The 27748-nt window shown below is 33.2% G+C and overlaps 1 protein-coding gene across 3 annotated transcripts in view; it reads left to right on the plus strand.

Moving 5' to 3' along the window:
- LOC108904602 (E3 ubiquitin-protein ligase FANCL) overlaps positions 1–27748 on the plus strand; it is a 146924-nt gene that overhangs the window by 40221 nt on the left and 78955 nt on the right. Inside the window, exon 1 of one of the 3 annotated variants that reach the window (XM_018707224.2) lies at positions 24902–25124. The exons of the other annotated variants lie outside the window; for them this stretch is intronic. The gene's annotated coding sequence lies outside the window, so the exon portion shown is untranslated. Of the gene's footprint in view, positions 1–24901; positions 25125–27748 lie in introns of those variants that run through there. 3 annotated transcript variants of the gene reach the window in all.

Genomic DNA, 27748 nt, shown 5'->3' on the forward strand with positions numbered 1-27748 from the left:
TATCTTAGTGCATAATGCATTATTTCTAAATAAATTAATATTATACTTGATATAAAAATCCTTTTCTCTCTTTCAAGTTTTCATTCGCGTTTGTTATTTTTCTTTACAAAAATTTTCCTATTTTTCTAAAAGAAAGTCCCAAAACTTTTGTGCATAATTTTTTTACACCATACATACTTTTTTTGAAATCGTTTAATTCTTTTCTCGATATTTATTTGGCTAAATTGAGCAAATAGAGATTTACAATTACAAGAATAAAACGAAAAATATATACAGGGTGTTTCAGAAAGACCTCCCGTAAATAAAGGGGGTGATAGTACGACAAAAAATGAGAATTTTTTGTCTTATAAACTATATGTCTATCTCCTCTTGTTTTCGAGATACAGAGAGACAAAATAAAATTTTTTAATTAACATTTTTATGAAAATTTCCAAACGGTACGAAATATTTTTATGAAATTTGGTAGTCCGGGGTTTTTAAGGGTGCCAAATACGCTAGTCTAATTATTTTTTTGTATATTTCATAGAGGGCGCTAGTTCGATAATGAATTTAATGATCTTAAAAGGACTAATTAGCGGGATATTATGTATAATACATAATATCGCTCAATATTCCATAAAAAAAATACATACAGATAAATTAAATTAAATCCTCAATTGCATTATTAATTTTATCAAATGGTAATCTAATGATAACACTCGGTACATTATCCTTTTCTTGTGGTCAAAATTTTTTAGTTTACTTTTTGTCTTACCATAAAATGGCAGCTCCAGACCTAGGTACATATATTGTAATATTTATTATAATATAATATAATCTTTATTTGAAAATAGGAAGCATCCTAATATACAAAAATTTTTGTTGTCAACAATTTTGACTCCATATAACTTTTTATAATGCAATGAAATTAAACTAACTAAGCTACATTAAAAACTAATTAAAAATTATACCGGAGAACAGTTTGAAAACAAACTTACATTACTAATAAATCGACTTAACATACTCGTAACATTTTCTTTTTTGAAGACGATCAAACATTTTTCTCATATAGAAAAATGTAATACTTTTTTAATTTTACCCAATTCATTACATAATGAATTATTTTAATTATATGACAGTGGTTTTCTCTTACTGTTGCTATTTTTCCTTTTTTAAATATATTTCCGACACTTGTTTTTTAATATTTAATACTTTTAATACGCGTTTGTTTTTTAAAATATTGGTATCTGTCTTATACAGGATGTTCCTAAATATCATGTACATATGGGAGGAGGTAATTCTTTGGCTTATTTCATGACTAAAAGTTCGTATAAACATAGGTCCGCAAACGCTTCGTTACCGTTCTACAGGGTGTTGAAGTTTTAAGATTTTTTTAGTTTTTTTCTCTATAGCTCCCACAGTTTTTGAGATATTTGGCTGAAATTTGGAATATAGGTTACGCTGTAGGGCTTACATCATTGGGCATGCCAAATGGTCGTGATATTCTACAGAGTGATACTTTTCGGGGTTCATGCCCCTTTTTTGCCCCTGAACTTTTGTGCGGTGCGCCGCTGGTAGATTCTAAAATAAAAATTGGATTTTATGTTTTGTTGAGAAACTTTATTGCCTCTTAAGATTTGTTTGTATCTGCGACCGTTATCGAGAAAAAAAATAAAAAACGATTTTATGTAATTCGTTAGATGATATTTATTCTGAAAATGGTCCAGTAGGCTCTGGCTTTATTTAAATTACTTAAAATTACCTTGCTACTTACCAGTAATTCTCATAATTGTTTTATATAATTTCGTAATTTCCGTAATTTATAGATTTTTTCTGGTACTTTTTGTAATTTTTAAATATAATTTCGTAATTTTCGTAATTTGTAGACTTTTTCACATATGTACTTTGAAGAATTAATAGACTTCTTCAAATAATGTCTGTAATGTATGTAATTTCATAACCTAATTATTTTCGAAAAAGGAAAACATTTGTTTTACAAGTAACTGCACTTATTTGCATACTTCTTTAAAAAGGTGAAAATATTAGATATATAATTTTATTAGTTGGGAGTAATTGTAAGAAAATTTATTTGAATTAGCTAAAGTAACCTTATAATAAAGTAAAAAAAAAACTACAAAAGCTATAAATAATTAATAAATATTTAGGTAAAACATTGTGAGTGTAATTCGACGTTGGTTGGTGTCTTAATCCACAGAGTAGTGAGTTTCCCACAATATTATATAGGTACCTATATTTACAGTGTGTTCCCAAATGGGGTACCGCACTCTCGTAAACTTTTTTATTGTTGATATTTTGAGAAAAAGTTATTCTTGATAAAAAGTTTTGCTTATTTTGGGAAGCCATGGACAGTAATCAAATTTGTAATAAACCAGAAATCCAAAATATTTCAAAATGTGAAATTTTCCCTACGCAGTGCCTTTAATTTTTGTTTTCATTAAAAACTGTATTTAACAAAGTTGTTTGGGAACTCAAGAAATGTTTAAATGTGGGATTTAGTGTATAACTTACAATTAAAGGTTTACAAATTAAATAGGAATTGCTTTATTGTTGGTGTTAATTTCAGTTCTAATTTGTTATTTCAATTTTTTTTTTAATTAGAAAAGCTTTGATTTTCAGGCTATTTTTATATTATATTCAATTTAAAATAAAAGTACTTATTTTTTACAATTTCTATGCCGTCATACTTTATTATTTTCCCAATAGACTACTCTTAATTGTAAAATTTGCAATATTTTTGTTCGGTTACTTTCGTTACTAATTTAGAAACACAATTTGTTTTATTAGTAAGATTTTTATTTTTATTGTTATTTTACCACACAAATTTTCAATATGAAGAAACTAGACTGTTTTTTCAACAGTACCTAGGTAGGTAAATGTAGGCAAAGCAACAGAAGTTAGTCCTTATCTCTACGACGTTTTCACGAAAACTGAATGAAATATTTTTAATCAGACCATTTTATTTAAGTACTTTCAGTAATTTTAAAGAAAATTTTAAAAATCTTTGTACTCTATCAGGTAATTTTTTGTAATTTAATATGTACTTTTTGTAATTTCATACATACTTTTTGTAATTTTTGTTATTTACCAAAGAAGTTGGTAATTTTTATACTTTAATAAATAGTTTCTATACTTTTAAAGTAATCTTAAATTATAATATCTCAAACGTACACCAAAAATTACTTGTGGCACACCCCTCGCCTTACCCGTTTTGAGTTTGGGAGCACCTCGATGGAATTTTGGACTCCGTTAGTCATAACGCGACTATAAATCCATTCGGAACGGCGCAGCTGCTAGACGCGGTCCCAATTTCTAATTCTGCATTCGAAAGTGCAGACACGGCTCATTAAACAATAGCTGGAAAAAAATTCGCCTCCGCAGTTCACCGGGATCACTCACCGGTAACTCTGACTAATGGCATTTTTGTCTTTTTAAGAGTCCGAATTTCGACAGGATTTTGAAAAATGTTACGCTGATCGCGACGGACCAGAATGGTCCAGGGCCGGACTGGGGGGCTCCCTGTCCGGGAACGAGCGGGTCGAAATAAGCGAAATTAGACCCCTGAGTTTGGAAACCGATATTAAGAAAACGTAGGGGCAAAAAAATTTGAAATTTGAACCATATTATTATTCATTCACTATTATTCTATTGTGTGCTAAAATTTCAGTTAGTTTCGTTATTGCATTTTTTTGTTATTAATAAAAATGTTGAAAAAATCACGGTTTTCTGCTTACAAAATTGATACCTCTCACTTTAACTCGTCGTAATTTTTTTGTTAATTGATAAAAAAATTCCAAATTTTTACTGACGATAACTCGACCTATTGTCTTTAATACTGTGAAGGTCATTTGTCTCAAAACCTCTTCTTTCTTTACTTTAAGCAAAACAGAAGAGTGCTATCTCCGTAAATAAAGCGTTTATTTATGTAATTCAATTCGGAATAATAAAATAAAATGGGAAATTTTCAAATGAAGTATGTTTTCTGAAATCTTTTTTTATTTATAAAGTACGATAACCTTTCAATACAAGAAAGAATCCTGTTACTATTTCATTTTTGTTACTTGAACTGTCCGCAACATAATTTTCTGCAATTGTGGCTGAGTTCCACCCATCATGTCTGTCGATTGCTAATACATCAACTCCTGTATTATCCAGAACGTTGCCGATGTTCTTCGGAATGAGTGGCCTGTATATGTTTCAGGATGTTCCGGTTTCAAAAACTGTGCAATCTTATTAGGAATCATAGAAAGGGTATTCTTACCGACTGGTTGCTTGTAACATCTACCTGTTTGATAGCACATAAACAAGGGTGAAATTTCAGTTTTAATTTCCAATCTAATCTAGATATATGAAGGTAATTCACGTTATTCTAAATGAGCCATAGGACGTTTCAGTTTCCCTGATGATGAGGCTTTTTCCAGGTTATTTTAATAATGTTCCAGGGGCTTGTAGAAGAGAAAAGCAATTAAATATGACGGTATAAAGACAAAGAAAATGAAAGGTTATGTGGTTATTGTTAGAATTCGTGATGGCAAGACACATACTCAGATAAAATACAATAAAATACCATTATTTGCGCCCAAGTTCACTAAAACTTGTAGATTTAAGCTAAATCAATTTTTTATTAAAACATTTTGCATCTCAAACGTGGATTTTTTTTTTATCCGTGACATATCTACACTAGTGGTTAAAAGGGACCTGAATTAACAAAACTTGAACACCCCGTATCTCGAAAATGGAGGATTCGAGATGAGAGATTCCTCATCTGTGCCAGTCCCTCGTGTTACACTCGGTATGTTAATATTTAAGTCGACTGGGAAAAAAAAAGACACGAATTGAGTCGGTTCGTTGCCATGGCAAAGGCCGGGGGACATTTTTTAAATGTTAAATGGCCCTGGCCTAAAGAGAGAGCAGTCCGGCCAGGCGGTCGGCGTGTTGCAACGAAAAAAAAAACAGCTCGTATGCGCGTCCAGCGGCGTATCCGCAGGGAAGGGAGCGAGCCTTTTTTTGAAGGGATATCGTCGATAGTCGACAATAAAACCTCGCTATGGATAATTTTTCTTGATATCGCCATGTTTGTGGGTAGAAGAAGATTTAGATAAACAAAATTAGAAATATGTTCGAAGGCAGCATATTCTTACAGACGTAAACGCAAAAATCATGGTTAAAAAGCCTTAAAAACGCTTACATTTGTGCATTAATATGGTTTTTGTTTATGTATTAATTTTTTTTATAATATATGTTAAACGGAATCTGTGTACAAATACATATTTATTTATATTTTTAAACCATTGATAGCACTGTCGATGTTGTCGATGCTTTCTACGAAGCACTATCGATATCTCAAATTTCGAACTAGCATAAATTTTTTACATTGTTTAGAAATAATCTATAACCTTTTATAATCACGCATTGAAAACATTAGAAATCTCTTAGAATCCGTCAATTACTAATTAATTATAAAAGTTTGACGTCCAAAATAAATGTTTTAAACGGGTGTTTATTGCCGCTCTAATTTGTGACATCATTTAGTGCGTTTGAAAATCGAGAAGTTTGGCATCGTCTTAGTAAGTAAGCAACGTAACCAATTTTTTTGAAATATCGAAAAGTGCCACTAGCAGATATTGTGAGGAAGTCGAAGGTGTTTAGAAATATGAAGTTTCGGTTATTTTGACTAAAAAAAATACCTCATTCCATCCCTGTTAAGTGGCTTGGAGAACAAACGATCTTTTATTAAAGTCCATTGAATTTAGATCGGGACTTCAGGGAGGTCATAAAATTCAGGTGGAGCCAGTGCTTTTAGGTTAAGGGAAATTGTACTGAAAAATAAAATTATTATAATTATATTTTTGTTTCAACGTGAGGACAATTTTCTAGTTCCCTTGGTTGAAGGTAATATTAGTGGTCAATTAAAATGTACAGGGTGTCCCTTAATTCGACTACAAAACTTTTACAGGGCGTTCCTTGGAAAAATTTATACGAAAAGGTCAAATAAGCTAAAGGTCAATTCTAACTCTTTATAGAGCTTGAAGAAGACCTGTTAACAATGATTTTCTTAAATATTTTTTAAGAACTAGTCGAAATGTCACTACCAAACTTGATACACGTGTTTGGCTGTTGATGATTTATATCGGAGCGAATATGAGTACATTTTCACTCAGTATTGAACATTTTGATAATTTTACTCATTTGTGATGATAATATTTGAACTAAAACTGAGTTCTTCCACTCAAAAATATTTAGTGCACTTGTAGCTAATAATGTTATAAACAAAGTTTATTATTTATGCATTAAATGTACTGTATATTTTACCCTATGCCGTTGCTTTTTTTTTCAATGAAAAAATTTGTTTGAATATGAATGTATTTAGTTAAAATTATTATAACTATTTAAATAATTTTGTTTAAACAAATTAATTTTTTTGTTAAATACAGATAAAATTAAGAAAAAATAGTACTTTAAAATTATAATTTTTGAAAATTGCAAATTGATAAATTTAATCTAATTGTTTACAAATAAAAAAAAGAGTGTAAACTTTAAAAATTGAATGTGGCGGTCCTAATCAACCGATTTCAATTTTTCAAAAATCATTTGGAAGGTTGAGCGGTCTTTTCTATGTGAAAAAATTTTCAAGTACCTAGATGCTTTATTTGAGGCTGTGCAAAATTTTGAAAATTTGAAAAAATGTTTTCAATATTTTCTTCAAAAAATTATTTTGCGAAAACTATAGAACCGATTTTAATGAAATTTGGTGTGTTGTTTTATTATACTCTAAAGTTTTTTTTACCAAAATTAGTATACCCTCGGAGTAGTTAAAATATTTTAAAAAAATTATCTAAACTAGGTAGATTATTTCGCCTTGTTTCATCAATTATTGCTACTTTGCAAGATCAGTAATAAATTTAAAAAACTGAAACTTTTTTCCCCCCTTCAATATTCTTCCAAAATGCATAGGTCCCAAGATATAAGTAGAGTAGATATAACTCAGATAAAACAGCTATTTTTTAAAATTTATTAAACATTTTTGCAATTTGGAAAATGTTCCGGACCTCGCCCAGATCTAGGGATCTACACTTTTATTATGCGAGTTGTACTGAAGGTATTTCAGCAAAAATTAGCTTGCCCCCTCTTACATCCAAGAAGTGGATTTCGACAATCCGCCATGGTCTATTAAGGGAATCATTCGTCCCATCAATTAACCATTTTTTTTAATCGAGACTTAAAATATTGCCTCAAAACAGATTAATACAATAATATTTAAATTAAAATTTAAAGAGAATATAACTCAAGTCCGAGTAAAAAATTACTCAATAATAATTAAATTTACAGAATAAGTCAACTCTTCTTAATTGGTTTCACATACTCAGAATACAAAGTCACTCATTTGATAGTTAACAGAAACTTGGATTTGAGTAAAATTCACTCAGTTCTGTTGCAATGGTTTAACTCAAAAATTTTAGTTGTGTTCATACTAACAGAGTGAAAATTGAATGAATTTTTTTTTACAGTGTAAGAGTGATGGTAAATAGAAAAATATAGCCTTTGAAAAATTTTGTTAAAACACACGATTTTCGAGTAAAATTTAGAATATATCATCGCATAACAATTATTACCAAGGAAAACTCGTCAAAGAAAGCTGCGATATTCACTTTTACAAGTAACTGTGTCTAAATACAAAATGTTGCAAATTAATTTGTATTCCCTAGTCGTAAAATGTTAAACATGTAGCATACACTTACTATGTTATATACGTTAAAAAGGTACTCTTGTTTCAAATCGTTATCTTTAACGGTTTCTGAGAAAATCGCTCTTGAATTAATCCCACTTTGGCCAATTTCATAGTAATTTAAACAAAAAATAATAATAATAATTTTACTCTCCTCTCTTTTCCATTTAAAGGATTAATTTTATTTAATTTAATTTTTTATTATTATTTTTTTATTAAAATTAGATTAAATTTAAACAAACACATTTTTTTGTTTAAATTACTATGAAATTGATCAAAGTGGGATTAATTCAAGAGCGATTTTCTCAGAAACCGTTAAAGATAACGATTACCTTTTAAAAATAGTAAAACAGTTTGGGAAAACGGAATTTGCTGTCCAATTTGTTAAAAAGTCAAAGATGAAAAAGTTACACACGCAAAGTACCAAGGGCCCTCCCATCCCCACCCCAATGGACCTTGTGGAAATAAATGGATTAGTCCATCTAATTGCTCATCAAAATTTAGCTGTGTATACCGAGTTTCATTCATTTATCACAACGCGATTGAGAGATATTGCAAAAAAATGATTTCCATTTCTCCCTCTTCAATGGGTCCCTGTGCCCTTAGGAAGCATTTCCGCACCCATGTTCATATGAACTTTTTTACTTAGTTTTGATCATAGAATCGGCCTGTTCAGGGTTGGCAGCTAATTATGAGACACCCTGTATAATAAATATTTTTCCGTTTCTCTATACATTTTTTTTTCTTTTTTATTATTTCAGTACCTACAATTTGTTTGGGAGTGTTGCATAATCATTTTTAATATTTAGAAGCTTTTCTTTGCATGTGAAGATGAACGTCAGAGCTTTCTTTGATGTGTTGGTAGTAGTTGGCATACAATGATGATTTATTAAGTGCAAACATTTTTTCAATACACTTGAGGGATCTAAATTTACATTTTCTATGGGACAAAAAAAAATGATGTATTTTTATCAAGGTGGCTATGAGCAATATCATTTAAATTAACTAATTCTTTAATCAGAAATATAAAAATTACGCGTTATTAAGAAATAAACGTATCGATTTGAGGAACCCAAATCGTTCAATGAAATAAAAAAAGACATGACATTTAGTGCTTTTGTATCTCGTTAACGGCGGCGTTCAAGGAAATTTCTCTTTTACTCTAGCAACAAGTCTCGATCTGAGCCCGTACACAACCTCGGGTCACACAAATGCAACTTTCTCGCGCCGACTTAAAAAGGACCACCCCGCCGCTCGCCCCTGCCGGTCCGCCTCTGGACAGATGCATGTGTAGGCTTTGTTGCATCCAGCTGCACACGCGGGTCGGCAAAAAATTTCACCGGGAATGCAAATTCAACAGACGCAAGATGCCTCTGGTGATGTTACGTAACCGAAAGCCGTCGAAATTCGCGGGGATACTCGTCGCAAGGTGGTGGTGTCGCTGTGGAGGGTTTCGCGAGGGAAGTTGTGTCTTTTTTTTTTTTCGAAAAAATCGGTTTCTGTAATTCCCACAAGGAAAATGTGCCGTTTCCAACTAAAGGCGTATTCTTACGGGTAGATTTTAATTAACTGTCAACAGTGGATCAAAGATCACACAGACACGCAGAATAAAAACAAATGAGCTGACCTATACAGGCTGTTACAAATTACAAGTAGCTTAAAAGAGGGCAAGGTTGCATAATCAGGAGAACAACATTATGCCCTAAAAAATCAAGGCTAACATGATAAGTTTTCGAAATATTTGAAAAAAACCGAAAATTTGGAAATCCGTTTTTGTTTCATTTCAGCCTTGTTTGAGGTGATACTTTTTGCCCTCTATCGAATGGCATAATCAATTTTTATATGTAACGTTTCGTCCCTCTAGGACAATCACCAACTTCATTTTTTTAAATACGACCCTAGAAATTTTATTACATTTTTTGCAAGCCTTCATAACCCCCAATTGTACCCGAACCAGATTCAGACGTTTTGTCTCGAAAAATTCATCTTCAATGTATTCGTTCCAAATTTATCTAAATTCTCAAGTTTTTGCTAAATTATGTTATTGTAAGAAAAAAGAAACATCTCCATATTCCAGATAAGTAATAGAAATATGATTAACTGTAATTTCATTTGAAAAATCCCTCATAGTTTCATACAGTTTTAAAATCTTTATTATTAAGAAATAAAGCTTTTGAAATAATTTTTTATTAAGTAAAGAACAAATTTGTTGTCAAAATAATAAGAATTATAATCATTATTATGTTAAAAACGACGAAAATCTAAAAAATATTTAAGTTTGGCCGGTTATAAGTCGGTCAATATTAGTCCAAAAACTTTTGAAAACGCATCATTTTGAAGGAAATCTCATCAAGTTTTTTTGTACAGCAATTTTCTTGGCCTACTTCTACTAAAAAAAATAAGAGTCAAAAAGTAATAAAAATAAAAAAATCTTATTTTTTGGATTTGTAAAATTGTTTACTAACCATTTTTTGCATAACATTTTTCATTTAAATTTTGTAAATAAGCCAATTCGATGGAAAATTCTCTACAAAATTTTTCCTATGAACTATACCGAAAGAAGAAACTGATAAATCGCTAAAACATTAAAATTGTAGGTTGGTTATTTGAATTAGTTTTTAACTTTGAATTTTTGCTTACATTACAACTAGTGACATCAACAATAAAACTGCTTTCAAACGCATCTCAAGGAAAATGCCGTTAGTAGCACACTATTTTACAAGACCTGTGAATGACTATTATTAACTTCATTAAAAAAAATGTTTAACAGGGACTTTTGATTTTAATTTTTGTAAATATCCTACACTTCCTTAATAATAATAATAATAAGCTTTATTTTCCTCAAAGACAAAAGGCATTATATAGGAATAGTCATACAGCAAGATATCTAACTGATTTATTTGTCAAGTATGGCACCAGTTTTGAGATTTTTGTAAATATTCTGTTGTTAGTGACTGTAGTTAGTAATGACTAATTACAGTCACTAAAATTTTGATATAAAGTTAATTAGAGTTTAAAATATTATTAAGAATGTATAGTCCAGACGGTATCTGTTTCAAAAAGCCCATATTTGGGTGAATCGTATATCCACGGAGATTTTTGGCTTTTTGGCTTTCAAATATCACTAGAAATGAAAATTTTTTTATGGGCTTAAAAAAACGTGGGCGTAACTTTTGGCGGCACAATATGTTAAAAAAATTCCAAAAATGTCATATTTTTCTTCCTATTTAATTGTATCTAATGTAGGTATCTTTTCAAGAGTTGATTTTAGGCGAAAATGGAAGAGGAAAAAATGTTTGTAATTAAATTTTTTACAAAATATGACTAGTTATAAATCGAAGGAAACATGATTATTATTGTAAAAATCGAAAAAATCGCCAAAAATGGGGTTAAAACACATTACTTTTTAGGGAATTTTTTGGGGTCTTTAAATTGGATGTAGGACCTTCATACTTGGCTCAAGAAAACTTCATGTTATGTAGAATCATCACACCAAATTTCATCAAAATCGGTTCGATAGATTTTGCATAATAATTTTACAATCCAGATTTTGAAAGAAAATTTGCGAATTTTCAAAATTTTGCACAGCAAAAACCAAGGCCTTAGATACTTGAAAATTTAATCACATATGGAAGGGCTCTCAAGCTTTCAATGCTTTTTGAAAAATTCGAATCCGTCAATTAGGAGAGCTCTGGTGCTTGTTTAAACATTGGTCGAATTTAATATATATTTTTATACATATAAATAAATATAATATACATTTATAAACTTAAAACAAAAATTTGTGTATATTTTTTAAATTCTGATTTATTAATGCAATAAAGTATCAATAAAATATTATTGATTTTTTATAATTAATTAATTAATTTAATCATCATTTCTTTTGTGATTAAAGTATAATTCAACTACTATTTATTGTTTAAAATATAAGCAAATGAGAAATTGACTCATTATATTACTAATTTTCGACATATTTTGAAAATAATTAGTGTTTAAACAATTTTAGAATATTTAAATAAATTTGTTTTTGATCTTTGATAAACAGTATATAAGTTTATGCACTTACGAGTACCTTTGGTACAATAAAAAAATTAAGTTGATAATTAAAGGAAGTTTAAAGATAAATAATTATTATCGAACTGTTGAAAGACCTATAATTATTAACGACAGGCATTTGAAAATACATTAATTGTTTCAAACTGATTTAAAATCATCAATATCGTCCGATTAAAAGCTGAGATATTAAAAATTTTTAAGGGCGTCGCGATTTTGAACTCGCCGATTCAATTTCGAGCAGGCCGAAGCGGCCGCGCTCTCTGCTTCCCCCACCACCACCACCCGTACTATTTTCTTGAATTTCTCGCTTGCATAAATAACTTTAAACGCGTTTTAAAGTAGGGATTTTGATGAAATTTGGTGTGATAATTCTAGATAACATGAACTTTTCTTGAGCCAAGTATGAAGGTCCTATACCCAATTTAAAGACCCCAAAAAAATTCCCTAAAAAGTAATGTTTTTTAACCCCAATTTTGGCGATTTTTTTGATTTTTGCAATAATAATCATAATTCATTCGATTTGTAACTATGTAGTCACATTTTGTAAAAAATTTAATTACAAAAATTTTTTTCCTTTTCCATTTTCGTCTAAAATCAACTCTTGAAAAGATACAAAATTAAATAGGAAGAAAAATATGACATTTTTCGAATTTTTTTAACATATTGTGCCGCCAAAAGTTAAGCCCACGTTTTTTTTATGCGCATAGAAAAATTTTCAATTCTAGTGATATTTGAAAGCCAAAAAGCCAAAAGTCTCCGTGGATATACGATTCACCCAAACCAAAACAGATATCGCCTAGTCTAGTATGCATTGTTTATGGGACATCCATTATTGTTTTGACATAAGCCTACTTTGAGAAAAGTCACTTATTTTCTACACCGTAATATTGTAAGAGTTCAATTAAAAGCCTTTTTTCTCGAAAACCGTCCACATCAGGAAGTTCTAACAAGAGGACATTATTTTTAGAAAATAAAATTACATTAGAAATTGGAACCATGGTAAAAAATCTAACCTTAAAAAAATTAGAACTTAAAATGTAATAGGAGCGTAGCGTAACTAGCGCCCTATATGAAATATCCAAAAAATTATTAGACCAGCTTATTTGGCGTCCTTAAAAACCCCGGAATACCAAATTTCATAAAAATATTTCGCGCCGTTTGGAAATTTCAGTAAAAATTCTATTTAAAAGATTTTATTTTGTCGCTCTGTATCTAGAAAACAAAAGGAGATAGACATAAGGTTCAAAAGACAAAAAAATCTTATTTTTCGTCGTACTATCACCCCCTGTACTTACGGGAAGTCTTTCTGAAACACCCTGTATAAACGCGTTTACCGTTCGGAGAGCGTCGACGGGCTCTTGGAAAAAAAAAATCGTCGCAACGTCGGATTCGACGAGGGCCTTCGGCGCAGGGGGCGCGATTTTGGAGAAGCGGCAACGCCGACGACATGCAAATATCGTCGCCCGGCAACGCAGCGCTCGGCCCCGTTATAATTCGCAGGTGGAGGTCTGGCAACGTGGCGAAAAAGTGCAACGTTCCGGCGTGCATTTGTTTTATCGGCGTGGCTCGCGACGAGGCCGGGGCCTACTCGAATGCGGAGTCGTTTCGAGTTTTGTTATTTTTAGTGGCAGGGCGATGCTGTGGTCCTCGGCCGGCGCGGCCACGAAGAGGGCTTCCAGCGCGACCCTGCGAGGGCTGCCGGGTCGATGGTCTCGATCGGGTGACGAGAGACTTCGAAAATTTGTTTCCTTGTCTGGAATCTCGAGTACGAGGAGGTTTCGTCAACTGGGAATGATTAGAAATTTAAAAAATAAGGTGTTCCTCCAAAGAGAATCGATTTTTTCAAAGTAGCGAATTGCTTTGAAAGGTAAAATGTCTTCTCTTACATCTTCAGTTGTCTTTTATGTAATTTTTTCAGCATATTTCCTATCTATGACGGCTATTCAACTTTATTTGCATCAAATAATGTTTTTTTCGTGTTTATCCACAGTTTGAACAACTAGAAATGTACCCAAAGAAGAGATAGTACTCTAACGATGTCGTAGATGAAAGCTTCCAACGTATGATTCAAAAGTAGGGGCTCCTGTGTTTAAAAATCAACTTCAAATCGATTTTGGTGTACCTACTGGTCATACATACACATCCAGTCCAGTCACTGAAGGGGAAAATAAAGTAAAAGCTCCCATTTTTTTCGGATAGCGCGGATTTTCCTGAAAATTTGCATACTAGCTCATCTGTCCCCCCACTTCACAAGTTATATTGTCTAGATGTGTGCTTTTTTCTATTTGGGGGTGAAAATTACCCTTGTACGAAAAAAATGCGAAAATCGCAGGTTTACGTATTTTAAAGATTCAATTCATGTTCAAATATGTTGCGTAAAGTTACTTTCATGTTTTTTAATATAATTTATGACATTTAATTACTTTTCAACCCTTAAAAATCCTTAAAAACTAACCTTCCATGGCCAAAAAATAGAAAAAAAAAGTTTTTAACAGTTTAAAATATTCTTTTGGTGCATTCACAATGTATTGCATTTCTTTTGTTATTCATTAGGAAGCTTACGACTCATTACAAAGTTGCAACCCTTAAAAACCATCCCTTATAAGAAAATAAACAAAAAAATATTATTGAAAGCTTGAAATGTTTTTATGGTATGCATATGTTGAATTATAAAAATTTTATTGGTTTTCAAATGATCTATGATATATTACAACTTTTCAGCCACCCAAAAAAACCTTATGGAAGAACTACCCCTCATAAAAAACCCTACCCCTCATAGAAAAATTTCCTAAAAATTATATGCGAGTATGATGATATAATTATTTTTTTTAATTTTATTGAATTTATTAATATTTTTTTATTAAATTTATATCGAATAAAAAAAATTATATACATTATAAATGGATACGTGTGGGTATGTATATTATTAAAGTACTTACTCAGATCAGTTCACAAGTGCTCCAAAATACACAAAGATGATGGTAATTTACCCGCACCGAAAAAATGCGATTAATCTTTTTACCATAACTTTTGTAATTTTAAAGTTATAAATTTACTCAAAAACCATTTTGTAGGGAATTTAAAGCACTTTAAGTTCTGTGATAAGAAAAAGCCTACAATTTTTTTATTCTATGATTTTTTTATAACTTTGTTAGTTTTTGAAGTATTTTGATAAAAAGGCGATTTTTTAAAAAATTAAAAAATTTTATTCAAAAGTAAATTAATTTTTTTTTAAATTTAGGCTTTTAAATTCGTTCAAATTAATACATAAATAAAGTTAATTGCAGAAGGAATACGTTTAATTTTTTTTCAGTCAAGTCATTAATTTTAATACCGATTCTTTTTTCTCAAAAATCAAGACAATCATTTTATTTTGATTGTAACTGCATTAGTTTTCATGCTATCGACTTCTACCACCATCAATTTAAAGGTCTTTTCAGGAACTTTAATAGGTGTTATATAAGTTTTTCTCCAAAAACCTTTAATTTTTCCGCTACAGGACGTTGAACGTTTTTATTATAGCTATCTTCAAAATTGACTTCAACTTCTGGGAGTCATAACTCGGGTTTTATACCACCTGCAAAAATAAAAAAAGCAATCTCTTTGCTATTTAATTACCTTCATTTTTGCTTATAATCATTTTTTTGATAAAACTGTAGTTTTTGAGATATCCGCGAAAAATTGCTCAAAAACATGCATTTTTTGCGCCAAAAACGAACATGTTTAGGCCAGAGCTGGGTAATTACTTGTAATTTAAAAATAGTTACAATTACAAATTACGTTTTTAAAAAAAGGAACTAATTACAATTACAAAGTATATTCTTTAAAAAAGGAATTATATTAATTTAATTACAGTTACATGGAAAATGGATGTAGCAATTACTTTTCTAATTACTTTTATGATAAAGTAAATTATAGTGACCAAACAGAGAAAAAGGAACAAATTCAGTTAAAAATTTTAATTAAAAGTGTTGTGTAATATTGCGATTTATTATTTATTAGAATTGATACTAAAATGAAAAGATTATTCTTATTCATTTTCTGATATAGAATTTTTATATTTTTATTCCTAATCTAATAATTTAAACTAGTTCAGTTCATACTATAATTTTATATTATTGGTCAGGTAATTAATTCAACCCGATGCTCTTTTTTTTGGTTGTTAGTACATTTGCAAAATATAGAATACAGTAGTTTTGGGTAGACTGGAAAGCAATAATTATTATTAAAAAAATTACGAATCGAACAAGTACGAGTGAAAGGCTGAGTAACCGAACCAGAAGTTTTCTCAACTCAAAATAAGAGCAGTAACACATAGATACATAATATATATTTTTATAAAACTTGATGCTATAGACAACATATTTTTACTTCGTATATTTTCTAAATTAATAATAATTATAATAAAATAAAATGTACTCTGTTAATTCTGAGGTTAATTCACCAAATCACTTTTTATTGTTCACGCGGCACAAGGCTTTCCTCAAATGAAATAATAGAAGTCTGCAAGTCTGTACGCAATTACGCAATACGCATGATCTTAAAAGTAATTATAATTATTAGAAAAAGTAATTGTAATTGGAAAAAGTATTTGTACTTATAGAAGTAATTTGTAATTCGATAGTTCAAATAATATAATTACAAATTACAATTCCTATAACAATTTTGCTGCAGTTACAATTCCAAATTACTTTATTAAAAAAAAGTACTTAAATACAATTACAATTACAGGAAAAAAAAGGGAATTGTAATTGCTAATTACTTTTTCACCAGGAATTACCCAGCTCTGGTTTAGGCGCAAATAACTCGAAAAGTATTGACTGTTCAAAAATTTCTTATAGAACATTTTTTGCTTAGAATTCGTCCCTATATCGAGTCGTGAGGTTATTTTTAATAAAAAAATCCCACCCTCCAGAAGGGGTGGCATCCACCCCTAGGGTAAAAGCACTGGCACTGTATAACATTTGTTTCTTGGGCTATTCCCTAGCTACAGTTCAAATTTCACGTCAATCCGAAAAAACTGGTAGCCAAAGTGCTTCAGTAACTGGACCAATCTACTCCAGTCGAATTAGAGTTTGAAAAAAAACGTGAATATGTTGTTAGTAGACATTTTATTGCATTTTATGACGGGGAAGGATATGGAGAATGATAATATCAAAAAGTAACTTAACAAAAGTGACTCAAAGTTGAAAAATTTCAAATAAGAATTTACGTGTTTTTTCACTTTTTTTTACTGTCCACGAAAATCTAGACGACCTATCTGAATATCAATTTCCGCGGAAAAATCAGCGTGAGGTTTTTTAACCGAATTTGAAACGTTCAAGTCAAAATTCTCGCGTGCGACAAGGGCAGCGCGCGTGCGCGGGCCCTGCGATCTTTCTCCCGCGTGCAGTCCGTTCATTAATGTTAACTTTTACTGCTGCTAGCAGATTTATTACATGTGCTATCAATGTAAAACTCTTTGAAAATAAAAGTTTAACCCCTTCTTTTATTGTCTCTAAAATCCCAGTCCGACACGTCCAATGATTAATTAACAATTGACGTTATAAAAAAGAAATTCTCCGGATTTTAAAATTACCGTAAAAATAAGCTCTATTTAATGCAGAAAGAGTGAATTCCCGAGCGGCATTTGCGTGACCCCGGGACAATATGTTTATAACACTGTTTTGCTCGTCCTACTTTATTAGTTGTAAAGGGCTACGTAATTTCAATTTTTTAAAATTTTTCTCTTTCGATACGTTTCTTTGAATCAATTAGAACCTATATCTACGATATTAACTTCTAAAATTAACATTTAGCAATTAAACAATTAGTTGCAAAAAAACGAAATTAATTAACAAATAGTAGAGCAACAATTTCAAGGTCAATTGAATCGGCGTTTGGCATACATTGTATTGATGGAAATTAGTGAAAAATTACGCTAGGTATTTTAAACTGTAGGTAATTTAATTGCCTACAACATAAAATGACTAATTTTCCGATAGGCCGACTAGATTTTCGTGGGCAGTAAAAAAAATAAAGAAACACGTAATTTTGCAACCTATTTGCAATTTGCCAACATAGCGTCACTTCTTTCGAGTCATTTTTTTGCATTAAAATGTCTTCTAATAATTTTTTCAGGTTTTATGATCTAATTCAACTGGAATAATCCTGCATCGGTTCATATTGTCAAGACAGCCGTTCGCCATGACCAACATCGGGTATCTTTAAGTCGCATTTATTGCTGTCTGTGGCCGGAATGCCTTTCCGCCCGCGTAAACTAGGTACCTACATAGTTGATAGACGCAAGATTCTTATCTGTTGGCCGCAGATAATGACAACGTGGTGGTGGCTGTTCGCACGCAAGCACATAGTTTTTTCCTTAACCATCAGGGCCTATATGGCTATTTACTAGCAAAAATTTAATACCTATGGTATCTTTCTTTTAATTAATGCCTTCGTACAACTCCTCCTTTTGCCAGAGGGAGATTTTTATTTAGATATTTGAAATAATTAACAGTGAATTCGTACGGAAAAAAAAGTTGGTAATTTTGCCCAAGATTAAGTCGAAACGGTCGTCAGTCTTTCTCGCGGGGAAGAGCGGTGGTGTACGAGCCACCTTTACCCGTGTAAGGTCGCCCGCTTAGTCACTTGGCACGGAATATTAAAACAGACAACGCTTATCGCACTCATTTGTTTACCAAAGTCTTGTTTTAATTTCTATTATAATCGTAACATTAGTCACTATTTATAAATTCTTCAACCTCTTTTATCGTTCTGTGTATTAGATAATGCCGGACAAGTGTGTTGTAAAATTTAATTAGTTGGCTTTTAATAAACGCGACCGAGATTGAGTCGTCGTTACCGGAAAATTATCACTTGCTTTCAATAGGCAAGTATATCGTTGTTTCGTACCTCGTGATCTGGCTTTTTTATTCAAAAATATCAGCGCTTTTTAGGAATATTTAAACTGTCTGCAATAACGTCGTTATCATTTATTATAGGTACTCGCAATCCTTCCCACGAGGTTTCTTTTAAATGTTTGACAAGTAAAATGTATAGTACAAATCATAAAATTAAGGTATTGTGTCAAAATAAGACTAGAACTTCCTACAATTTTTTTTCTAACCAACGTATCAGACCCCATAGGGTTACCTAGTGATTTATGTTTTGGACTCTATCTTTGAAACCATCTTGTGCTGTGATAAAATTTCGACGCGGTGTATTGCAAATATTTGATATCGAAAATAATCCAGAATTGAACTGTCTCCAATACAAAATTTTCATATTCCCTTTAAATACTTACTCTCTTTTTGGATACAAATTATTTCATGCATTTCGCATAACTTTCAAAACGCAAAAACCTTTTAAAATATCTTAAATAAAAGTAAAAAATTAAGAACAAAACTTAGTTTGTTAAACAATTGTCTTGCAATTGTGTATCATGTCAATTAAAGCGTAGATCGAAACGGGCCTGTTTTATGGACACCTGTGTCGCCCGACCCAAATCCGTTAGACTTGTTGAGTCGCAACAACTCATTTACGCAACAACTATCATTTCTACCTTGTCGTATAGAAAAAGGGGAGCTACCAACGTTGCAAAGTTTCATTTCTCGATGTGTCAGTTTCCAGCTTAGGCGTTTTTTTCGTGTCGTCTGAGTGCAAGTGGGAAAAGGCGTGATTATTTTCAAATTTCAGTTATTCCGGTATTTTTGAAAATGGAATCGTGTGTGTTAGTCAACAGCGACAGAATGCCGTGGAAATGTGCAGTTCTTCAACAAAATTGTCTGTCAGAAGTGTTTATTGTGCGTAAAAAAGTGGCAAGAAGATTCATGGATTTTATTAAAAAAATTAAACCGCAATCACAGAAGACGAAGACATGTCTAGATTGTCCAAAAGAGTTTTACTGCGTGTTATGCATGAAACTTACTTTCGTTACTTACACGTGGTGTTAAATGGGATGAGTTAAGCTCCATTTTCAACCGTAGTATCTTTGGGATTTGACAAAAACGACTAATGACGTCATCAATTCGCCATAATTTTAAAAATGTTGTCACCGCCGTTCTTGGTGGTGAAAACGTACATAGGTATTGTATTTTTGAAACCGAGTGAGTTGCGCGAAACTAAATCTGTACAGGACATAGTGTACATAGTACAGGGGTCGGCAAAATTTTAAGCCGGAAGAGCCATCTGCAATGGAAATATCAATTTGACAAATGAAGGACATAGTCTTCATAGTTTGGCAAGATTAAAGGCGTCTCTGGGAGAGGTTGGCCACATATTGGAAGCGGAGACAGATTTTTAGGTAAAGGTTTCCATGAGTGTGTTCTAGTCGCAACAAATAGGAGATTACCATAAGATTATGGACAGTGGGATATTTGAAAAATAGTTTACACCTATTTTGACTTGCCCCACATCGAAACTGATGCATTGTCGTGCGATGATAGCCATTGATAATACGCCTTACCATAGTCGACGAAGAGAAAATATATCAACATATGCCCGAAGAAAAGAAAAAATCATGAAGTATGTTGAATATAATGAGAGGATATTAAAAGTACAATTATTAGCAATTGACCAAAAATTTTTTGGTGATGTTTATGCTTTTAGTACTGATCTTGTGCTGTCTTATTATTACAGTAGGTACTATGTAAGTAGACTTAGACGGGTCACACTGACTACATTCCATGATAAAAAAAAGAGAGAGAAAAGAGTGTAGGTAGTAGGCCATGTTTCTCTACGAGGATAGAATTTCTGAGTACATATTTTAGTATAAATAATTAAGTACCTATCCGTCTACTTGTTGGATATACCAAGACGAGTGTAAATTTGCAAGAATAATCTAGTTTTTATCGAATTCGACATATCTAAGTATTCGTTGTTCTACATTTAATAATATCTTTAAAATGATACGTCACTGGAATCGCGTTCTGCACGATTTACGTGTTTCGTTACTGCCTCCAATTTTGGGATTCTAGTATTTGGGACCCGATATGCTTGTTAGGATGAACATTAGGAAAAAATATGTGAGAAGTTTCTAGTATTATATTCTCTCTGATCTCAATTTCGGAACCAAGAGGTTGGCAGTATGTACCAGGTTCAGTCGTTGACGCAGCAACTTGGCATTGAAATATTTGAACAACTTGTTCCCATTTTTATTTAGCCATACCTATATACAGAGCTAGTCGCCCAGTTGAAGAATGAGCGCGCGGGCAAACGCGGCACAAACACAGCCGCACTGGGCGACCTGATCATAAATTCAGTTGTCGGCAAATGGTCTAGCAGGTGCAGTGCAGCAATGCGGAATTTGGTGTGATTCAGGTAATTTTAATATATTATAGGCACCTTCTGTTAATCATTCATATGACAATTGCGAAAGGGAGAAATTGGAGGGATATTTTGTTTACTAGTACTATTACAACATGGCCTTTTGGAGACCTTTTGAAGCGGAACAAAACGAAATTTACCATCAATATAATAACATTGTTTGAGGACATAAATATGTCGGAGATGTCTTTCTCACAGGCCGAGTCATTCAGACTTTGGAAATTCCAGAATTCTTTACTCAGGGAATACCCTTATAAATTGTACCTAGACCATAAGACTTAGAAATAGTTATTTGTGAATTAAGCCGGTTATGTTATTCCCGAGTTTTATGATGGCAAGCTTGGGTTTGGAGGGACTTACGGGTCACTCAACGTAGCCGCGGTCAAAGGATAGATAGCATTTACCTTAAAATTACTTTTTAAGGGAATCCCTAGGATATAACGAATTTGATTGGTTCATTTAAGAATAATTTTGACCTGACGAGTGAAGAGAAGTACAGAGAGATGTACTGAAAGCAGTTCTACTGGAGCATTGAAGACTTGAGTACACTGCTATTCTGTTGACAGAGGATTCGTTATCGAACCTCTGGTTGTTGTCATAAAACCCCTAGTACTTTTATTGTAACGTTTTATTTTAAATAATTTCATTTACGGTATTACTTATTATTTCGTGAAGAGTGAGTGACACGAGTAGTGATATTAACGCCCAAGTTAGCCCTACGACTCCGACAAATAATTAAAATACGCAATTAAGAATTTTATGGTCTTCATTGGCGCGCGTACGGGTAATAATCTCAATTTTTTTAAAGAAAAAAATGGTACGCCACTGAGATATTATAAATTAAAAATCATGTTTGAATTCCTCGATCAATTTGTGACAAAAAATCTCTCTTGCCTTTTCTTCGTATGGGGCGCCGTTTTGATGCAAAAAAATAAAACATCTTAACGCGTATTTTTTATTTCTTTAATACATTATCAAGAACTATCTAATACAATAACATTAAACCAGAACAATAACAGAAAATAACACTAATAAAATTTTGAAAAGGCGCAAAGCTACAACAAATGTTCAAAATGACCTCCCTCAGACGTGACACAAGATTCAACTCTTCGCCTCATTGATTGTCGTATTCGCGCAAATATTCCTGGTATATTTCTTATTGTCTCACAGCCGACTATAATTCGATTCCTCAGGTCATCAACATTTTCAACGGGAGTGGAATAAACTAATGACTTAAGAAAACCCCAAATGCAAAAATCAAGAGGATTTAAATCCGGCGATCGAGCAGGCCAATGTTCCGTACCTCCCCTACCTATCCAACGATTTGGATATACTGTGTCTAAGTGATTACGTACATTAATGCTAAAATGGGCTGGTGCACCATCATGCATGTACCATAGGTGTTGTCTCAGCTGTAGAGGAATTTCTTCAAGAAGAACAGGTAACTCTTCCTGTAGGAAATTAAGATAAGATTCGCCTGTTAGTCGTTGTGGGAGGAAATATGGACCGATTAAATGATCATCAATTACCCCAAGCCATACATTTACGGAAAACTGATGCTGAAAATGAGCTTCAAAGATTCCATGGGGGTTTTCCTCAGCCCATAAGTGATTGTTATGGAAATTTCGTATACACTGTCGTCCAAAAGTAGCCTCGTCAGTAAACAAAACGGCATTTAAAAAATTAGGAATTTGAGCGATTTGATGATTAATCCATTGGCAAAAAAATAGGCGCGGAAAAAAGTCTCTAGGTAGTAGAGCTTGCACACGTTCAATATGAAACGGATACAATTGCTGTTCTTTAAGAATTTTAAATACAGTGAAGTTGCTTACATTCAATATGTTGGCAATTTTTCGAGTACTTGTTTCAGGTGACTCCGCAATTAACTCGAGAACTGCTTCTTCTAGTTGCACAGTTCGTACTTCTCGAGGGCGCCCACAGTCAACCGTTTGTTTCTTAAATGAACCATTTTCGCGCAAACGTTGATGAAGACGAGCAAATATTGTGTGATGAGGTACCCTACGTCCTGGATACAACTCAGCATACAATCGTCGAGCTTGCCGACCATTTCCATTACTTCGACCATAGACAAAATGCATGTCTGACAATTCCGCATTTGTAAAATTTTCCATTCTTTTCGATAAAAGAAAAATTAATTACTTATTAACACTAATGTTATAGCAAACTAAAAGCTTAATAAATTAATAATGACGAAACGCTAATTTGACATTTCTTAAAAATATTCGTATTTAACAGACAAATGTTGACAGTAGCCTACTAGGTAATGTATTAAAGAAATAAAAAATACACGTTAAGATGTTTTATTTTTTGCATCAAAACGGCGCCCCGTACGAAGAAAAGGCAAGAGAGATTTTTTGTCACAAATTGAACGAGGAATTCAAAAATGATTTTTAATTTGTAATATCTCAGTGGCGTACCATTTTTTTCTTTAAAAAAATTGAGATTATTACCCGTACGCGCGCCAATGATGAACGTAAAATTCTTAATTGCGTGTCAAAAAATGCGCAATAACTACCTCTTAAAACCCACCAAATTTCATTTGTACATCTCGACCGGTTTCAGAGCAATAAATTAAATCGTCAGTTTTTAAGAAAAACTTTGACACCCCGTATCTCGGAAAACGAATCATTTGCGGACATACGTTTATAAGCAAACTGCCATTATTTTCTCATGTAGAATAACCCCCTGAAATTTGTCGCACTTATTTACTAACACTCTGTATAATAGAAATTTTCTACACATTATGTACAAATTATTATAATTTTTTACCTGTAGCAGAAAACTTTTTTAGGGGCGCCTATGAAACTCATTATATTTTATTGCCAGGCGTTTTTATACATGTTCAACTGACTTAAGAAAGACTTTACTATCCGTCGTCTTTACACTCTGGAGAGATTAGTAGACAGTATTAAAAAAAAACTTCTAATCAGGTATTAGGAATCGTTAGAGTTAAACACGCGGATGATAAATATGACGCCGCTTGTTGGGACAGATTCCCCGTAAATTTCGCGACGCCGCCTCGCCAGACCGCCTAATTAAAGCGTTTACTATTAGATATCAGACATTCAAATTGAATCGTTCGCTTCTATTTTTAACGGACCCACTTCGAGCCGAAAAACCCGCCATCCTCCCAAAACCGCCACATCGCACTTCATTATTTATAACGGAATTACGTAACATTTTCCAATTTTTCCCTTCTCGGACGTCGAACTTGTCATTTCGCAAATCGGAGCCTCCTTAGCGATAATTAGCGACCGGCCGGACAAAAGCCCAGGGGGGAAGCCGAGGGACGGGGGCAGCAGCGTCGTGGCGAGGCATCAAACGCCTCGGTTCCTGGAAACACGCATTATTTTACAATAAAACATGCAGCGGCGAGCGCGCACACAAGTAGGCCTATCCGGCGTAACCTTGACGACCGGGCTAAATAAAGTATGCCATGGAGGGTGTCGCCTAGCAACAACCAGTGGATACATGTAGGCGGGGCCTGGCTTACCCCTCCCCTTAGCCGGGACGAGAACCGGCACAAGCCGCCCGCCGCCGCCAGAGGTGCCACCGGAAAGATGAACGCGACTGCATCCCAGGCGGTGGCGGCGCAGGCGCGCCCCGGTGCATCTCGCCGGCATCCAAGTTGGCCGCTCCGTCTCGCTCTCAGTTCGGCCGGTAGTCGCGAAGTTGGCGTTGTTACGTCGCGTGTCGGGAGTTCGGCGCGATTTGCTATTGTTTTGTCGATATGACAATCGACGGCTCGATCGCGGGCCGGACTGTGAGTGAAAAGCGTCGCGACTGCTAGGTTATGTGCGGTGTGGTGGCTTGGGTGTTGATGGGAATTGTGATTTGTTTTTTTTTTGGAAACCACGGCCCACTATGCGGCCCTTATACAAGGGGCAGGCTCAATGTAGCATTCTTCGACGTAGAAATGTCTTGAGTGGTGATAAATTCGAGATTTAAACAACCCACGTGCCTTCAGACGTGACCACAAATAAAAGATGGATTGTCTCTTCACGCTTACAGAGCAAGGGTAATATACCTTATAAGATAACCGACAAATCTGAACGAAAACCTTCGATGAACCATTTTTTTTTATGGAAAATCCCACCACAAAGTAAAATCCGGCAATTATCTACTATTACGTAAATATTTATGTTGCCTATCTCCCTATTTTGGGTGGTGCTAAACACGAACCTTAAATTATTTCTGTGCGGTCAGATGTAGTCTTCCAGAAAATTTTTTTTTCGAAATCTACCCTTTACATTTACACTTCACACACACTCGAATGCACACTGTTTACAACATTCTAAGGTCTATGCATCTTTTAAATGTCTAATACTTGATTCCTGGAAAACTAAATTTTAAGGAAAAATGTATTTATATTTAGTCCGGTCAAATTAGCCATAAAAATAGTGGTCAAATAACGAAAATTCCGACAGAGCTAAATTTTGGTGGAGACCTTGGGTAGACCATTAGAAATAAACTGTCGAAAGTCCTCACCGACCCATGTGTGCTAAAAAAGTTATTCGGGGTCAAAAGTCAAAATTTGAGGTTTTTTGTTTTTTTCGAAAACGGTAAGTTTTATCAAAAAAGTAGCTCGGACAAAAATTATAGATCTGAAAATTATCTACAAAAATGGCCCTTGTACTTTTTTTTCTAAGAACCACCATTCCTGAGATATCGCGATTCTAATAGTTCAAGGAGTCACCTTCTACATGATATGCACATACAGGGTAGGAAAGTACCGATGGTCTATCTGAAGTTACGTGAGAGCGATAAAGTAAGCCATAGAAATCCATGCGATGGAGAAGGATGGCTATAATGAAGGCGTCTCATAGTCACCGTCCGTTTCGCCCTTCCACAAATAAGATCCACTTCTTATTTGTGGAAGGGCGAAATGGGCGGTGACTATTAGACGCCTTCACTATACCCATCCTTGGCTATCACATGGATTTCTATGGCTTACTTTATCGCTCTCACGTAACTTCAGATATACCATCGGTACTTTCCTACCCTGTATATGCAACGTATATACATAGTCAGGCACATAATGCAAGTAAAAATGCCTATTTGAGTCTCTTATATGTATAAACTATACTATTCTGAGAATATACACTCAAAAGAAACTCAATTTTTTAGTCAAAATGACGCAGATGTCCTTATAATTGAAAAAGCAATAGAACAATTTAATGCAACAAATACAACTATTGTAGTTGGTGTAGATGTCGACTTATTAATACTACTCACTGCAAGGACCCCAATTGATGAAATTATGTATATACTTTTTAAAACCTGGAAAGGCTCAACAGCGAACAGAAATATATTCTTCAAAAAGTTTATCTGCTTATCCAAAATGCCAAAACCATATCTTATTTTTACATGCGATAACCGGCTGCGACACTACATCAGCAACGTTCAGAAGGGGTAAAACATCAGTATTAAAATTATTTGGAAAAAAAGATTTGATTGATTGCAGAAACTGATTTTTCACCTCAAGCAATAATCACAAAAGGAATACGCTTTCTCCTTGCTGTTAAGGAACTCCAAAAAAATTTGATTGTATAGATAAACATAGATATTTAACTTCTGTAAAAAATACACGAAGCAAGAAACAAGTACAACTATCTTGTCTTCCTCCAACATCGGCTTCTGCTAATCAACACTTGTATCGAGTATACTATCAAGTTCAGACATGGCTAGGCAATCAACTGAACCCAGAAAACTGGGGTTGGAAATTAACAGATAATACTTTGGAACCGATTACTTCCACCTGCTCTGGAAAAACTCCTAAACACTATTTTTTGTAATTGCAAAAAAGGTTGTAGTGCTAAATGTGGCTGTAGAAAAGTAAGGTTGCTGTGTTCTCCAGCGTGTAAAAATTGCCAAAGCCAGTCTTGCTCAAATATCCAATTGAATACAACAGACGAAGATTTATGTGATTTCGATGAAGAGGCAGCTGATTCATCTTCATTTGAACAATTTATAAACATCCAGGAAGAAGAAGAGGAACAAGAAGAAATCGAAGAAGACATGATTGTTGTAGTCGACTTTGAAGAGTATGAATCAGATTGAAAAATCAAAAGAAATCAGAACTACAGTTAAAGTCAATAACCAATATCAATATCGATAATCATCATTCAGTTAAAAGAGTATTGTCCCTGAAAATTCCGTCATAACAGTTCGTGGAGTAGGCCTACCGGGGAAACCACGTTAAAAAAAACGCGTCAAAGTACACTACCGCACAGGTGGTGTGGAAATGTGTGCATATCATCTAGAACGTGACTCCCTCAACTATTAGAATCNGAAATGTGTGCATATCATGTAGAACGTGACTCCCTCAACTATTAGAATCGCGATATCTCAGGAATGGTGATTCTTAAAAATAGATTTTTGTAGATAATTTGGAGATCTATAATTTTTGTCAGAGCTACTTTTTTGATAAAACATACCGTTTTCGAAAAAAATCCAAAAAACCTCAAATTTTGACTTTTGACCCCGAATAACTTTTTTTGCACACATGGGATCGATGGGGACCTTTGACACTTTATTTCTAATGCTGTACCCAAGGTACTCCACCAAAATTTAGCTCTGTCGGAATTTTCGTTATTTGAAATGTCTATTTTGACCGGGCTATTTATAATATTTATATTATTT

Source organism: Anoplophora glabripennis, unplaced genomic scaffold (assembly GCF_000390285.2).
Source record: "Anoplophora glabripennis isolate ALB-LARVAE unplaced genomic scaffold, Agla_2.0 scaffold294, whole genome shotgun sequence".
Taxonomy (NCBI): domain Eukaryota; kingdom Metazoa; phylum Arthropoda; class Insecta; order Coleoptera; family Cerambycidae; genus Anoplophora; species Anoplophora glabripennis.